Raw genomic sequence first — 16,498 nt, 5'->3', positions numbered from 1 at the left:
TTTGCTAACATCTTCAGAATTATTATGCATTACTGTAGTATGATTTTATGACAACTTCAAATTGGAGTTAATGTACACAAGCATATTGGGAAAACACTACGGTACATCCCCTCATCACTGCCTAACAACCAAGAGTACTCAGTGGAATTATTTAGAAGTAATCCCAATTCGTAACATCCAAGAGTATCCACTGGATGGGCACTCTTGGCTATTGCAAATGGGGATTACTTCAGAATGGTTTAATAAAATGTTCTGGATGCTTGTAGATCACTCCTAAATGTTTAAATACAGACTTTCCAAATGTCCTTTCCTTCATCCTGGATTACTCAAGTCTAATTTAAAAACAAATTTGAAATGAAATACTTGGGTGAAACATGGTGTCCCTTTAAAAAAGAAAACTGTATGGGTTTAAAACAGGATCCTTCTTTAACCAAGGACAATGATATAAAATGAATTTGTGAGGAGCGTTGGTGTTGGCAAGAATACCATTTGCATTGAGTAGCAGCCTTGCAGCGTATGACCTTTCCCCATACTAACTGTGACAGGTCTTCATTTGAGCTAAACGACGTCACTCTAAGTTTTGATATGGTGACCTGTGGCAATACACCGAACAAAGAATTGGTTCAAATAAATGGATCTGAAATTACTTCTCACTGTGTGCTTTTATTTCGCCAAAGCATGTACATGACCTCAAAGAGAGATAGTATACTGTTCAGGATAACATTAAAAGTAAGGAAAGAGAATTTTAAAAAGTCAACAAAAGAAGCAGCTCTATTGTGTGTTGCCAGATTCAGAGTATTTTGTCCTCTTTTGCAATTGCAGATCCTTACGACAAGAGCCCTTCTCGTAGTTTGGTTGTTGAGAGGAAGCCAGCTTGCACTAAGATTTCATAACATTCTGAAAAGATAACAAAAGACTATATTAGTACACTTTCTACAATTGAGTTACTTTAGATTTTCTTTTAGATTAGCTGCCTTCATAAATCACTGGATTCCCCTCCACCATAAAGGGCTCCTCATGAGAGGTTTTAACACTGCTTTGCTGAGGCTTCTGGTTCACATTTGAACTGAGGCCATTGATCAGATGGAAGGTGAAGAAAGAAAATATCCCTTTCTCAACTGTAAGAGTGAAGGGGCAAATTGGATTCAGAACAGTCCCAGAGTTTCAATATTATTGTAAAAACCGGCTTTTCATCCTCAAGAGACGGCGAATTTTAGGTTTTAATCTCCGCCACACATTGACCACAGTTTGACAGCATTGTGCCTTTAATCACTGCTCCTCTAACATTCAGGATAAATTACAGATGTACAAAGGTAAAGAGTGGTTTCCCAGTTACCAGAGTCTGTAAGCCACTAGATGTAGCCTGTGCAAACAGGGAGTAAACTACCTTGGGTTCAACTTATGCTGCCTTCAAGAAGAATATTGGCTGAAGGTCCACTGAACTACGCTTGCAGCATGCCCGTCTGGAAAAGAAAGTCCCAAATTCCCTTGCGGCCAGTACATGAATGCAAACAAGCAAGTGTTTGGACCAGGGATGCAGATGAAAGTACGAAGTAAGGCTGGAAGCACTGTGTGCTTTCAGTGGTGTCATGAAGATTTCTAGTTTAAGGCCTGGCTGGATTGCTTGCTTATTTGAAGAGAACTGACTGAAGGAGTAAAAAGGCAATACAAAACAGCATAAAAGGAACACTGCAGCAATAACATGAGCCGCTATGGGACCACTTAGGCCTTAAGGTTTTATAAGTCAAAACACATTTTTAATGTTAGTTACTGTTTTTACACAAACAATTTGCATCTTTAACCTGAATGTTTGTTACCAGAAGGGTAATTAGATGATTTGGAATATCTTACCAAATAAATCTGCAATTTCCGGTTGATCCCTGCCCAATGCTCATCTCAGCACACAATTTCATAATGAATAGGGTCCAACAGAACTTCTACCAGCTGCTGCATATCATCCTGCAGGTAACAGAAAGCATTAATATATATGCCATCATATATACATGACTTTAAAAGTAAACGTTTTTGTTTCTGGCCGTCTAATTGACATTCATAAGCACCATGTGTAACAGTGATCAAAAATGATGCATTAGTGCCAGAAATACGCATTGGTCATTTCAAAAATGTACTCCAAAACCAATTTCTTTTTGCAAAGAACATACAATGTTTGTCAAAGCACACAGCGCTGCCTGCAAATGATAAATAGCCTACTGATTTCCACACGTACTTCAGCTGGCCTACAATTCAGTAGGTGTTTTTATTATTATTTTTATTTTAAGGCACAGCTTTTGGTGAACAGAAACTTATTTCTGAGATATGCAGGTGGAGTACAAAGTGCAGGAGAATTAGGCGTTTTAGGTTATGTGGTCAAAGTTGCTTCTACTCACTTAGTTTTAAAAGATGAGTTTCACTTACCTTTTGAGAAATCATTCTTATCTTGAAATTTTCTTACATTTGTTTGTATTAGTTCGAGCTCCTCATTCAGACCCGTAGCAGGGTAATCTGACGAACAGCTGTAATTTCCAGTAATAATTGACAAGGAGTTATACATGATTAACTTATGAAAAAAAAGTATTTTGTAAATAGGCACATAACATTGGGAATTCAACTTCTTAAGCATAAACAGAGAATGCGTGGTTGAGTTTCACTAATTCTCAAATGAAATGATTGCCCACTGTGTTGCATGTTAGGAAATAAATTAAACCCACCCACACACAACAGATGAGATAACGCACTTGAGCAAATCAAATAGGAAAGGAAACCCTATGTTTCTCTCAACTGCACCAACACCTTATACGGCATATTGACTGGTGAATATCATATATTTATTACAAGGTCATCACTGTGAAATCCAAAGCACCTGCCACCATGAAACGACACACACTCATCTAACCTTACACAGGACAGAACATCTCACATCCAACTCAGCACAGGTACGCCATACAGTCATATATCACTTTGCTCCCAGAAGCACTTTCTGAAAAGACATACCATGCTCGGGTCCTGTTGTCCCGCAGTCGGGAATTCGTGGTACCTTGATTGGACGTCTCTGACATGTTACGGCTCCGACACGCGGGTGTTCCTCTTACATATTGTTGATCTCTTCTTCAGGGTTTCTGTCCGCATCCATGTTCCCTCGCCGGAGGTACCTGCTTGTGTAGCTCTGTTTCTTCACGCCGGAGTTTCTTCAGCCTCTCGTCCTGTAGAGAATACAATGAGAGAAGAAAGATATATTTAACCAAAGAATCCTGATCTATCAGGTATATGGTAGGATGATGATGTTATATATGGTTAGAAGGACATTGTTACTTATCTGATTCACAGAGAGTGGAAAAATGGTTATTCTTTTGCTTCCCTTTTTTAACACGGGCTGGATATAAAGAAAAAATAGATATAAATTAGTTTCCTGATTTCTTAAGGAGACTCTATATCCCTATCTGACTCAGCACCTTTTTGTGTTGATTTTTCATATTGCATCCTATCTAGGAAAATATGTTTTTTTCCTAGTATTAATTAGGATGTATATTTTTGGGGTCTAATTGAGTGCTACAGTGGCATTTGTTGAGGTTAGTCCCTCTCATTGTTTTTTGCAATTATACATATAACTTCTTTTACCATAAGGTGAATAGCTAAGCTCACAAAAAGGGGTCACTGCCATTCTGCAGAACCAGGCAAACAAAGATGTGGGCTCTCAGCCATGCTGCATAACCAGGCTAAGAAAAAAGCAGGGCCCTGGTCGAAGGTGCATAACATAGGCTCAAATACCATATACCAGTGGTTAGCTGCACAGAACACATTTAATTCATGCTACATACACTAGATGTGGAGCACTGGTCGGTGCCAGACACAAGAGCTCACATTTATACAGGGTCACTGGTCCGTGCTTCATACTCTGGCTTCACCCACAGGACTAGCCTATGTTACTCAGTAGCGTTTAGGGGGACAAAAGAAAATAAATAGTGCCACGTTTTTTGGTTTGCGTTCAGTGAAGCAGCCCTGATACCAGGAGTAGGGCCTAGTAGAGTTACAGAAGGACAGCATCACAATACAAAGGTTTACTTTTTGCTTTCATACACACTTTTTCCAATATAAAAATAATTATTTGGGCCACCGCCCTGACTTGCCTCTCCTCTTGTGCAATTTAAAAGGTAATTTATTTTCCTTTCGTTTATAAATATAATTAACAGTACCCTGCCTACAAAAGAAACTCCACACAAGGTTATATAAAAAATGGCCTTTGTATTATCATAAAACACATTAGAAACATAATCACACATTTACACTGTGCCAACTGGCACTAGGCAATATTCACAGGAGATTATATACAGGACCAGGCCAATAGGGCCACGGTCAGAACCATCAGAACAGGTAAGTAAACGCAAATATAAAAACACAACCAGTAACTACTGGTACCATAATGACCTAAGCATTATTGAACAAATTGTTCTGTTCCTGAGCAAATACCTTTTCAATTTTTTCAACATAATCTGTTTGGTCACTGTGATAAAATTCTAAATGTTGTAATAAATATTGCACATTAAAAATAAAGTTAAATATACAAGAACTAGGCTACATTTTACTACTAAACAGGCAGCCACAAGTGCAGTTACCTTGAAGACAACAGGGTAATGATTTGAATGGTGCAGCAGGTGCAGTGGCACCGGTCCCAAAAGATGTCATAACTCCTCTAAACACCCAATATTGCTATTTTTGACTACTAAACAAGCAGTCAAAATTGAAGTTCCCTTGCAGTTAACAGGGACTTTATTTTAAAGGAGCAGCAGTTGCAATGGCACCAGGCCCAAAACGTGTAGGGACCCCACCAAACCCAGATCACTGCTAAATGTTACTACTAAACAAGGCAGTTACAAATACATTTATCTAGCACGCAATAGGGTCATCATTTCAATGGTGCAGCAGGTGCAGTAGCACTAGAACCAATAGCTCTAGGGACCACACTAAACACCTAATATTGCTATATTTTACTACAAAACAGGCAGTCACAAGTGCACTCGCCTTGCAGACAACAGGGTCATGACTTAATATTGCAATATTTTACTACTATAAAAGCAGTTACATTGCAGATAAAAAGGGGCTTGATTTGAATGGTGCAGCAGGTGCATGGAGTGAAAATGGTTTTGTTGGTAGTCAAAGTAGTAGGAATCAGCTTAAGCATTAAACCGTTGGCCTGCTCGTATCTGTGAGTAATCAGTTTTTGCTGATATTGCTGTGCAGTACCGCAAGTGGCTGAGTGGTGCTTTGTAAGGGTGTTATGGTGAATGAGTAAGATAAGTAATTAGTATTATAATACAGTTATATGAGTGGTGATAAAAGTGAGTGGAAGGCGCTGTTAGCATGTGGATGGATGAGCTTTGTTGCACATGGCTAAGTGCAAAAGTTAGATGGCATGGCACCGCCAAATAAACACAATGTCTCTCAAACTACATCGCATGCGCTGTCTAAGGAGACGCCTAAAAGCAGTTTAGGTTTAGGAGCGGGCCAGATTGGACTGGAGCGGGCCAGCTTGCTTAGGACTGGAGCGGGCCAGCTTGCTTAGGCCTGGAGCGGGGCAGATTGATTCTGATTGGAGCTGGCTGATTGTTTTGGACTGGATTGGGGTAAAAAATTATAAAACAATGATGTAATATGATCACAAATATCGACTGCTCACTTTACATTGGTTATTGCTGTATTTGGGTGTTAATCTGAAATTAATGAGGCGAAACATTTGCGCAGTGTAAACCTGCGTACAGGTGTCAAAATAATGAAGTAAAACTCAAAACTAATATCACGCACTATGCTACATAATTTTCGGTTTGTCGCCAGCCCTGCTGCATAATTTAGAGCTTCCCTCCCTCTTAATTCAAGTGGCTTCGTTTATTTAACACACAGCACCAGAGCACTGTGGAAGCGATTTTGATTTGAGGTACAGGAGATGAGAAATGTACACAAATAAGGTACAGGCGAACAGAAACAAGCAGAAAATGTGGAGGATAGACCGTTTTTTGACAGGATTAAGCGTACAAAATCGACATGGTTCAGCTGCAGTGGCAAGATTGGAAGAGAAAGTGTGGGCACCGGTTAATAGAGAAGACGTGGAGAGAGCAGGGGTGGCTATTGGCATACGGAAAAGGCGAGACTGTGGCGCAGGGTATTCTGAATGGAGAACTTCTAAGAGGCAAAAATGTATGTGGACTTTCCAAAGTTTCAGACGCCAGGAGCGGCCCACATGCCGGTGACTAGAGTGAAATACGCTGCCCACAGCATTACGTTCATTACAATACTAGCTTTCTGCCTGGCATGTGTGGCCTTTTATTCAGATGTAACTTGCTTTCTTTAAACCCAGGAAAAAGGCGTTCTTTTACAAAAAGTTATAATTTACATCAAACACGCATAATCTTGCCAGGCGGCATTTGTTGTAAGAGCCTTCCATATGTTCAAAGTATGACCGCTTTCTCTTTGGTCACAAATTCGAGCTCGTCCATAAAAGCAAAGGAAAGGTGAATGTCACTTAAGTAAACTTCATGTTTTCGCTCACGAAGGACTCAAGCGCTGCACGGATTCCACTGTTACATTGCAACAGCAGGACTGGCTTTGCAGTATTACCCGACCGAGTTAGCACCTTCGGTCCTTGTATGTTTTCAATGACAGAAGAGACTTGGTCTCCCGTGTGCCCGCCTTTCACAGCCCAGACATTTCCTTCCTTACCTGATATCTTGGATTCTCGTACATCTGCCGCAGTGACATAGAGAGCGTGCAAAGTCAGGTTAGTAGTACATTTCCCCAGTACTACCCTGACGTGGATTTTGGCTTGGATGTATAATTGCCCAGTCTCCGTTTCACTGGAGCAATGCGATGCTGGATGAGAGGTAGCCTAGTGCATCACCTCTTTTAAATAAGGCGCCTCTTTCAATGGCCGACATGTCTGGAGATTTTCCCGCCTTCGAAACCACAGATGAGACAGCCCAGACGTGTGAAGCCACAACTCCCTCTTCAAAAACACTTAATCAAATATGACGATGTTCAGCAATCCATCCATCTCCCTTCCACTCTTCCGCAAACACAAGACATCACAGAATTAGTTGACGGTCACTTGGCACGTACAGCAGCTCTTCCTCTTTGTCTCTCCTCGCCAGTCTGGCTACCACCCGCTTCCGGTACTCGAGGGCAACTTCCGTTTGAGAAACGTGAAATAGAAAAGGGACAACAGTAAACCCCAGGGTAATGTTTAGCTCCAGCTTTCTTACCACGGTACCTCTAGAATCTAGATAGTGCCATTTCAGTTGCACAAATGCAATGAACACACCATTTTAATAATAATACAAAAAAATGAATGTGTCGTAACATAACTGGTGCACATGTAAAGCGCTCCAATACCTTCGGGTCGAGTTCACACTATATAAATCTGCAACAAAATAAAAATTATGTCCAGAATTAAACATACTCTTTTTTTTGCTTGTAAACTTGTGTTTAACTCCTAAATGTTATTAAATGTTGTTCTAAAAAATAGTGTCAAAGTCACTAAAATTATGACAAATCGTGCTGCCAGAAAACAACAAGCATTGGCAAAACCAACAGGTTTCACCTACAAGAGAACTATTGGCAATATTTTAAGCCATCTGGTATAGCAGCGAGGCTAGAAGTAAAAAAAAAAAAAAGCACAATGACAGACGTGTCATGGTGCTTTTTTTTGTTCATTCAGCCAAGCTGCTGTCTGACATGGCTAAAAACATTGACAAAGCTAATAGCTCTCTCATAGTTGAGATCTACTTGCATTGCCTATGCTTGTTTTAGTCTTTCTTCAAGTTAGGGAAAATCATTCTTTTAAAAGTGTCCCCCTGGGGTCGGCGTTGTTACTTTAATGGCGGAGAAGCAGGATGTGATACAGCTGAGGAGGCTTGACCAGAGGACTACTACCTCCTGTTAAAAGGTGTTTGACCCGGGCCAACGCTCGCACATTGCCTTTTCTGTTAGTTGCCCCATGGCGGTGCAGGGGATGCGCGCTCAAAGCCGGTTTAATATAATATGCCTTTACATCAAAATAATGTATGCTGACAGTCAGGTAATAGCTGCCAATTTTCCAGCCCTTTAGTAAAAAAGCAAAAAATGATCAACTGATTTGACCTTATGCAAATAATAGACACCTAAAGCCGAGGATTTTGAGACTCGCTTGAAGCTCAGTTTCAAGAGAAACATTTCCGATGTGGACGGCAAGGCGAATTATGTTCACCACCGAAGAACTGCATTTTACAACAAACATGATTTTAATGTTGGAAGGACTGACAGCAACAGAGGGTGCAAAAAGAGACATGAGGGTGGTGGGAGGGGCAGGCAACACCATAGAAGCAATACAATAAATAATATGAGCTTCTGTAATGTAATCCGGCGCGCATGTAAAACGCTCCAAAGCCATTGGTCTTATTTTGCACTTTATAAATGCAACATTGAAGAGGTTGGGGTGTAGGGCTGGTGGGGAACACGATGTGGGACGGGGCAGGAGCACCAGGGCAAAAAGCACCAACAGGGCAAGTAAGAAGAAAACTAAAGTCTCTACCAGCCTAGCTGGCTACTGGTAGATGCAATGTAGCTGCTGTTGCTGGGTTGACAAGTTTGCAGTGTATGTTATCATGTGTAGCACACACGCTGGTTTGACATACACATTTTGGTGTTTGAAAAGGATGAGATACAATGGGTTTCTGCATCTGCTGCAGAGATATCTATGTTAACTGCAGGAAACCCCAGCATGGCCAGCTTGGCGTTTCACCCTTATGATGTCAATTAAACAAGTTGCAGAGAGTTGAGTCATATATTAACACCAGTCACTTAAGATGACACTAAGGATGTGGCTGCTCTGGTATTATACCAGGGCAGGGAAAACTGTCTGATAAGTTTTAAATAGGAAAAGATTTTGTAATATTGCATGCAAGGGCCATACAAGCCAACACACCTGATTCAGGCGGGAGACCCCGGACTTTTGAAGCAAAAATGGCTTTATTTCACCTGCCTCTCACTTAAAAATTGCCTCTGTTTCAATGTATGTCAATGAGGAAAATGCATTACCCCGACTTCTTTTGAAATATTCCACTTTCCAGCTATAAAACATTGGCAAGTGTGAAACTCCTTCCCCAGACATTCAGTTGAGGTCATTAATATTTTGTACAAATATTTGTACCTCTTTATTATCTGTTTAATATCTGCATACAGCAATAGGCATTTGAAGCTTGACTAGCTAGCTTTTCCAGTGTGCTTGCCATGGTATTGCATGCACCAAGTCTGCTGTGTGTTTATAGGTTCCCTTTGAGCAAGAAACATTATTTTTATTGCAATCTCAATTCATACATGTTAGAAATGCAGTTCTCTAGTTGGCAGAGGCATCCACCTTGTCCAAGTAGGGTGCTCGCTGTGCTGCTGGCAGATCATGCTGCAAGTAGCGGTGTTGTTGCTGAAGTGCAGTCGTCAGTAGACGATCTGAAGGCGATGGCGCCGACATCAGTGGGCCAAGGCTGCAGTATGGGATGGGGCAGTGCATCGTGTAACTTACGAGCGGTGCCTCCAGGCCACAGTGAAGACAGCGGCATTGATGTCGGGGATACTTTTAGGTGCGTGAAATTCTATTTCTAACCTTTAACGCTGCATACATTTTGCTATTCATGCACAGCACCATTTCTGCCCTTTTTGTTTATTAAAAATTGCAAAGCAATTTTTCACCTTTGTATAAAAATGCACAACCACGCGATATAATCACCCCGCAAACTTTTACTCCGCATATGCCTTTACCACGCATGCCATGACAACGCAAAGGCGTGCACGGTGAATGCATAAAATTTGTAAAAGTGTTTATGGTAAATATATATATATTTTTTAATATGATATGTATATATATATTTAATTTTAATTTTTTTTTTTTAAACTAAAAACAAAAAAAGGCCTTTTTATCCCAATAACTAAACACCCCTAACATTGTTAAATTACCCATACCACCCCAATACCCATGCCCACTAAAATCTTAAATTACCCTTGGCACCCCAAATGCACCCTGAACCCTAAAACACACCCTGACCACTAACAATACCCCTACACCCCCAATCCCACCCTGAACCCTTAAACTACCCTAGCACCCCAAAACCTAAACTGAACCCTGTACACTAAAATTACCCTGAGCACCCCAAAAACAAAACACACCCTGATCCCTAAATGTTCTACTACACCCCAAACCTAAAGCCACCCTGAACCCTAAAAATCCCCCAGCACCTCTAAACCCAAACACACCCTGAACCCTCAAAATTCCCCTACACCCCAAAACCCTAACCCACCATGCCACTTAAAAATACCCCAGCACCCCAAAAACTAAACCCACCCTGAACCATAAAAATACCCCAGCACCCCAAAACCCAAACATACCCTTAACCCTAAAATTAGCCATGACCACTAAAAATAAACCTGCACCCCAAAACCTACAACGACCCTGAACCCTAAAAATACCCCTGCACCCCAAAACCTAAACCCACCCTGAACCCCAAAAATACCCTGGGCACCCCAAAACCCAAACATGTCCTTAACCCTAAAACTAACCCTGACAACTAAAAATAAACCTGCACCCCAAAACCTAAACCCACCCTGAACCCTAAAAATACCCCTGCACCCCAAAATCTAAACCCACCCTGAACCCTAAAAATACCCAGACACCCCAAAACCTAAACCCAACCTGAACCCTATAAATACCCCAGCACCCCAAACGCCTTAACCCTAAAATTACCCCTGAACCCCAAAACATATAACCCTACACTCCAAAACACAAACCCTATGCTATGCATACCTTATACTTACATATAAATCACATATGCTTCTACCATTCATGCATTTACAACAAATTTCGTTGTAAAAGCATGTGTGGTAAATGCATATGCATTGTAATGCCATGCGTTGTAATGGCATTGCCGAGTAATGGTAGTTGCATTGTGATGGTATGCGGGGTGATGGTAGTAGTGGTCAAAGATTAGTTGTGTTTACCTCTTGCACTAGAAGTATAATCATTCTCAAAACATAAGGAGCAATTTCATCATGTTAAGAAGAAATGATGCTTGTGGAGATTTGGATGTTTATTTTCAAATCATCAAGCACAATTGGATCTTATGAAGTAATCACATACTCATTCTTAAATCCTCCTGAAGTCATCAGGAATAGTCACACCTTGTGAAGTCATCGCATACTCATTCTTAAGTCTTCCCGAAGTCATCAGGAATAGTCACACCTTGTGAAGTCATCGCATACTCATTCTTAAATCCTCCTGAAGTCATCAGGAATAGTCACACCTTGTGAAGTCATCAGATGCTCATTTTCAAGTCATCCACAAGTCATCGAGCTCAAGTTTCTAAACTCTGCTGATGACTTCAAGAGCTTGATGATGTCTGATGATGTGAAAATGACTTCTAGAGTAGTTGGATGATCATCCAATGACTCTGGGATTGCTTCTAAAGTAATCCTGTTTGACCTGGGTGACTCTCGACTTGACCCAAACATGTCCCTCGCTAGGGGAGGCCCTGCCCTCTCCCTTCCTTTACTCCCTACCTGCTCAGCTCACTGTTGTTTCTATGGAATCTCTCAAAGTTCCCGCTCCCACCCGAATACATCATTGTGCTGAACTAAAACTACAACAGCAAGCATTTGGTAATGACATCCCTTGTTCAAGCAGTCTTCACATGTGTTTAAATATCATTTCCTGCAAGATAATACCTCCCTGTGCCCTATAAAGTGGATTTCATTTCCAAATGCTTGCAAAGCCAATGCCAAAGAGAAGTTCGAGCTAAAACGGGTTGATTGTTCTATAAATCAAACATACTGCCTTTGAAATATTTAATGCTCTGCTACAACGATATTTGACGACCTTGAAACCGACAGAAGGATTTCCTCTGCCAAGAGCTACAGGGTGACCATGGAAGTGTTTTGTCTGGTTTAGTAGCAGCACTTCAAAACCCCCTAGTGCTCCAGATGTGGGATCCAGGAAGAAGCCACGGTTAAAGAGTGGTATGAGCAGTGCCTAATTTGAGCAAGTGGTTGCTGGGAGGGAGGGGGTGGGGGCGGCACCGGCACTTATTTTTGGGGACTGGCACTTATTTCACTGCATTCAATACTCAATAATCACACACTGCCCAAAAGATCTTTGCGAAAATCTCAAGCAGCTTCTGAAATCCTTGTCACAACACTGCACTATCCTCAGTCATTAAGGAAGCCGCCATTTATACCCAAGGCCAGGGTTACTACTACTGTCAGTGTCCAGGCTTCACCTGACGCCACTACCAAGGATTTCACATCTTTCTAATGTCGGATGGGAGACTGCATGGTTGAACATTAACAGCAAACCCATCTCAAATAATGCTTCATGAATCCCTCTCTGCCAGCTCAGTCCACACACTTGTTCCATCATCAGAATCTCTATTCCACGCTCTTGGGCAGCAACTTCTGCTCCATCCAGAGGGTGGAAGATAAGGCATCTCTCGGGAAAAATTACTGGGACTCCATTTAGTGCACTCCCCATTGCCTGACAAGCATCAGACACTGGTGCTAAACTATAGTGACATTGGTTGCTACCCTCTTCGCCTCCTGAGATTTATCCACTGGCAAGATGAGCCCCCTCTGAGGGCCTATATGGTCAAATTGGATAAAACAAGTATTATTCTTATGGGGGGAAACAAAAACCTGTTGGTAACAGTGCTTAGAAATGGTAGAACTTCAACATGAAGCACTCTATTATAAAAAAGAGTGGGGTGTGAGAGTTGCACCTCATTACTTTGGTGACAGGTGCCTATACTTTGTGACTGCTGCCTGTTCTTTGTGTATTCTCTGCTACATAGTGGACCAGTTCTAACCCCGCCCTTTCACCTGCAGCATAGGATGAACGGCTCGGTGGTAGACAGGACAACAGGAAAAATATATAATTTCTTTTTGAGGGCTAAACTGAGTGGTTGAGAGTTAACCGGTTAGAGTTGACCGCTATGGGGATGTTTCACAGCCAGAGACCGTTCACATTTTAGCAGAATGATATTTTCCCTGTATCATAGGCGAAAACCGGGGAACAGCCATTACAACGCGGTTTTTACCACGCGCAGCTTTTACATCGCATGCGTTACAACGCATGCGATGTTACAACGCAATGCCATTACAACGCAAGTCTTTACATCGACTTGCGCTAGATGGCGTGCTAACATTACAAATAGTGTAGTTTACTATCCCAACCCCTTCCCTACTGTTACGTGGACTGGAGTTGGAATAGTAATTTACACTTTTCTAATGTTCTTTTCTAATGTTCTTTTCTAATGTTTTTCTAATGCACACGTTGTAATGACACGCGTTGTAATGTCATACATCCGCGAAAACCACGTCATTGATCCATTCACTCTGCAACCAGGGACCTTCGTGTTGCCATCGTGTAAAGTTCTGTGACATTATCAGTTTACTTACAAACACAGGCAGGCCATGCATCAACTTAAAATCATTACCATGAATGCGACATATTAATCTTCTGTTTGTCCACCTTGTCACGGGGACACAGAATCTTAAACAGGACATCAGCCAATGCACCTACACACATAAATCTTTCAGCACTCCTCTGTAATCAGATTGTGCAGCAGGAAGAAGTGGTGTCTGTGTACAAGCCAGAATGCCTTTATATTTCTATATTGGAGCTATCTTATATCCACTTAACAATGCCTGTAGCTGTGAAGCAGCCAAATGAATGGCTCTTAACAAATCCCAGAGGGGTGCGATATGAAGACGTGCTGTAGTAATAAGCAGTGGATGCATTTGTGGTATAGCTGCTACCCAGGAAGTGAGCATCATTTAACCCATGCTAGCGGGGTCCTGTTGGGAAAGGAGCGTAGAAGTAGGCAGCAGCCTGAATGCATTACTCACACCAAGTTGCGCTAGCCTCGAGGCGCTTTCTTGAACGAGGGCTACATGTGACGATATATTCAAGGGAAGGGAGAGGCCCAGCACCCACGCAAATAAGCGTTGGGAAGCAAGCGTGAGTGCTCTTTACTGTCATTAAGTGCACCCCTGACGTCACAAGACCCTGACAAGCAGACACGCTGGCTTGCAAAAATATGCCCAATCATAAAGGGCCACATGGTGTGACTTTAAAAAAAATGAAATAGTACAGCGTTATCAAAGGGTTAAATGTCCTCCTCTTACTGAACAAGCGATGATAAACTGGCATGGTACTCTTTAACCAACAGATGGTGCACAACCCCATTGGTTGCTGTAACATCGTGCAGTTGTGCTGTAACATGGGGTTCATGATTTCTACCGACTCAGAGAGGGGGCTCGAAAGTGCATTATACAGCATGAGCGAAGGACGCTTGGAGCAGAAGGGTGCTTTTCATAAAGTGAAGATTATAACCCAAAAGAGACTTCAGGTCCTAGAGTTATTACACACGTTGAAAATAGAACAGTCTTTTAATATAGCTGAATGTGTCAAATAACCAAAACCTGAGATGCTTTTGGCCTCCATGGAGGGGGCAGCGACATAAGATGAAACAAGGCCTTGGCAAGTGCAAGCTCTCGTCCGATCGCAAGCTGTCCATGCACTGCTCAAAAGAGCTAGAGTTCTTGCGCAGCACAAACTCTCGTACCTCACCAGCTGCCCTTACCTGGTGACACTGGCACCTCTGCATACTGTCTTCCTCAGTAGTTAAATACGTGCAGTCACTCATGGCATGCCGCACACTGCACGACACATTCGCACCTGTATGCACAACTGTGTCGGATGCGCTTCAGTAGTGTGACTTCTGGTTGGAGCAGTTAGAAGAATCGGGCGTGAGGTAACAGATTGGTGCTATACATCTCCCGGTGTATGAATTACCGTTTTCCAGCTGCTGTTGTTATGGGTAAACATCAACAAGCCGCTCTAGTGGCGGGGGCGGGCACAGGGAGACAAGGGGGAGTGGAGGCGAGCAAAGATGGCACAGGGACACAAAGAGGAGTGGTTTGGGCGGACACATGGAGACAAGGAGGCACTGCAGCTGCCGCCCTGGGCAGCACTGCTCGCTCCCACGGCATAACGCCATGGGAGTAAACCTTTCAGAAGCGGTGGGACATGCAGCCACCTTTAGCCATTTTCAGGGTTTGAATCGAAAAAGACACGCAAAAGCCAACCCAATGCATCGGACCCAAACAGAGTAGATACAAGAAGGCTCGCAGAGAAACGCATGCGAGCTGCGCTAGGCTCGACCTAAAAATGACTAATACCTGCCGCTCAAGCTATTAATATAGGGTTGAGTGTCAGGTATCAGTCATTTTAATATATATTGAATTATTAAACAAGGGTTGTTGTACTCATCTCAAAATAAGGTTAACACCGCCACCATGTGGCAGGCTGTCATTAGTGTTGGTATAAAGATAAAGTGCCAAATTAGAAACTGGTTACAGCTTTCCGATTGCCTATGCCCAGGGCTTTAAGTGGGCCAAGTCTCACCGGTGCTGAGCACCAGCAATTTTTTAAAGGTGGCCTCGAAACGGGTCTCTTTTGGGCTCTGGTTTGTGCCCTGGCACGGGCGGTCCATTATTTTCGGACTACAGTGACAGCAGGCACGTTGATGTGCACGTGCTCACACTGCTCACTTCTCACTAGAGGAGAAGTTACGGCATGAAGTCATGCCAGGTGGGCATTGTAGGGGAAGGGAAATCCTTTAAAGAGAGTCACGTTCTCTCTGGATTGCTCTTCTCTTTTTGAAACTCAGGAGCAGCAACATTGTTGTGGTGTCACCAGGGTTTTAAGTGGAAGCTTTTTCAATATTCCATACAACAAGCCATAGTTGCTGCTTATTTATTTTATGCAACTAACAACCATTGACAAAGCCAATACTCCTGGCTTTTTTGTAGGTATGATGGTACTTTTATCATAAATCTGGATGCAATAACAGAAACAGCCAAATACAAGTTGGGTGGCACACTATGCTAAGCACAGATTTTTAGCTCACGTTTTTAAGCCACGCCCTTAATGACATTGACCACATCCCTTTGAGAGACCCCCCCAGGTTTTTCATCCCACTTAAAGCCCTGCCTATGCCTCATCCAATGGATATTCCCCCATCTGGTGGAGTGGCCACCCTACCTACAGATGGTGTACAAATCCGGGGTTTGCTGCCATACAGGAAGAGACAGCATCATATCCTAAAGCTACCAAGTTGTGAGGAGCCCAAGCCCCATCACAGTGTCCATCCTATTCCCAGGCGTCTAACCACCATGCCAGAGTCTGCCATATTAACAGGAGTCATTTTCTTTTTCCAGAGTCCCCCAGATGCACCTTACATGTCCATGAAGTCAGAAGTTAAGGCTCAAATTTATAGTGGTGGTAGAGCTTTGGGAGCAAAAAAGCTAAAAATCACAATTGTAAGTGCGCGCTAAAGAGTAAACACTTCAAAAGTGAATTAGGTACTTTCAGGACCATTATACAAGAAGGACATTGGCTACGGCTTGTGATATGTAATACTATACATACCTG

General features: G+C 42.4%; 1 protein-coding gene and 1 long non-coding RNA gene across 3 annotated transcripts in view; one reads left to right on the top strand and one right to left on the bottom strand.

Moving 5' to 3' along the window:
• Nucleotides 1-16,498, top strand: part of LOC146871055 (uncharacterized) — a 145,682-nt gene that overhangs the window by 47,106 nt on the left and 82,078 nt on the right. The window lies entirely within an intron of this gene.
• Nucleotides 676-7,146, bottom strand: LOC146871056 (uncharacterized). 2 transcript variants are annotated; one of them, XR_014959495.1, is made up of 5 exons: nt 6,709-7,146; nt 2,992-3,370; nt 2,416-2,513; nt 1,852-1,959; nt 676-897 (listed from the first exon to the last, which is right to left on the bottom strand). It is a non-coding gene; the product is annotated as an uncharacterized LOC146871056 (long non-coding RNA). The 2 variants fall into 2 exon arrangements; XR_014959496.1 differs by having other exon boundaries at nt 2,992-3,200.

Source organism: Triturus cristatus, chromosome 1_1, assembly GCF_964204655.1.
Source record: "Triturus cristatus chromosome 1_1, aTriCri1.1, whole genome shotgun sequence".
Classification (NCBI taxonomy): domain Eukaryota; kingdom Metazoa; phylum Chordata; class Amphibia; order Caudata; family Salamandridae; genus Triturus; species Triturus cristatus.
The sequence above is the reverse complement of the archived record's forward strand: the minus strand, read 5'-3'. Positions and strand labels throughout refer to the sequence as shown.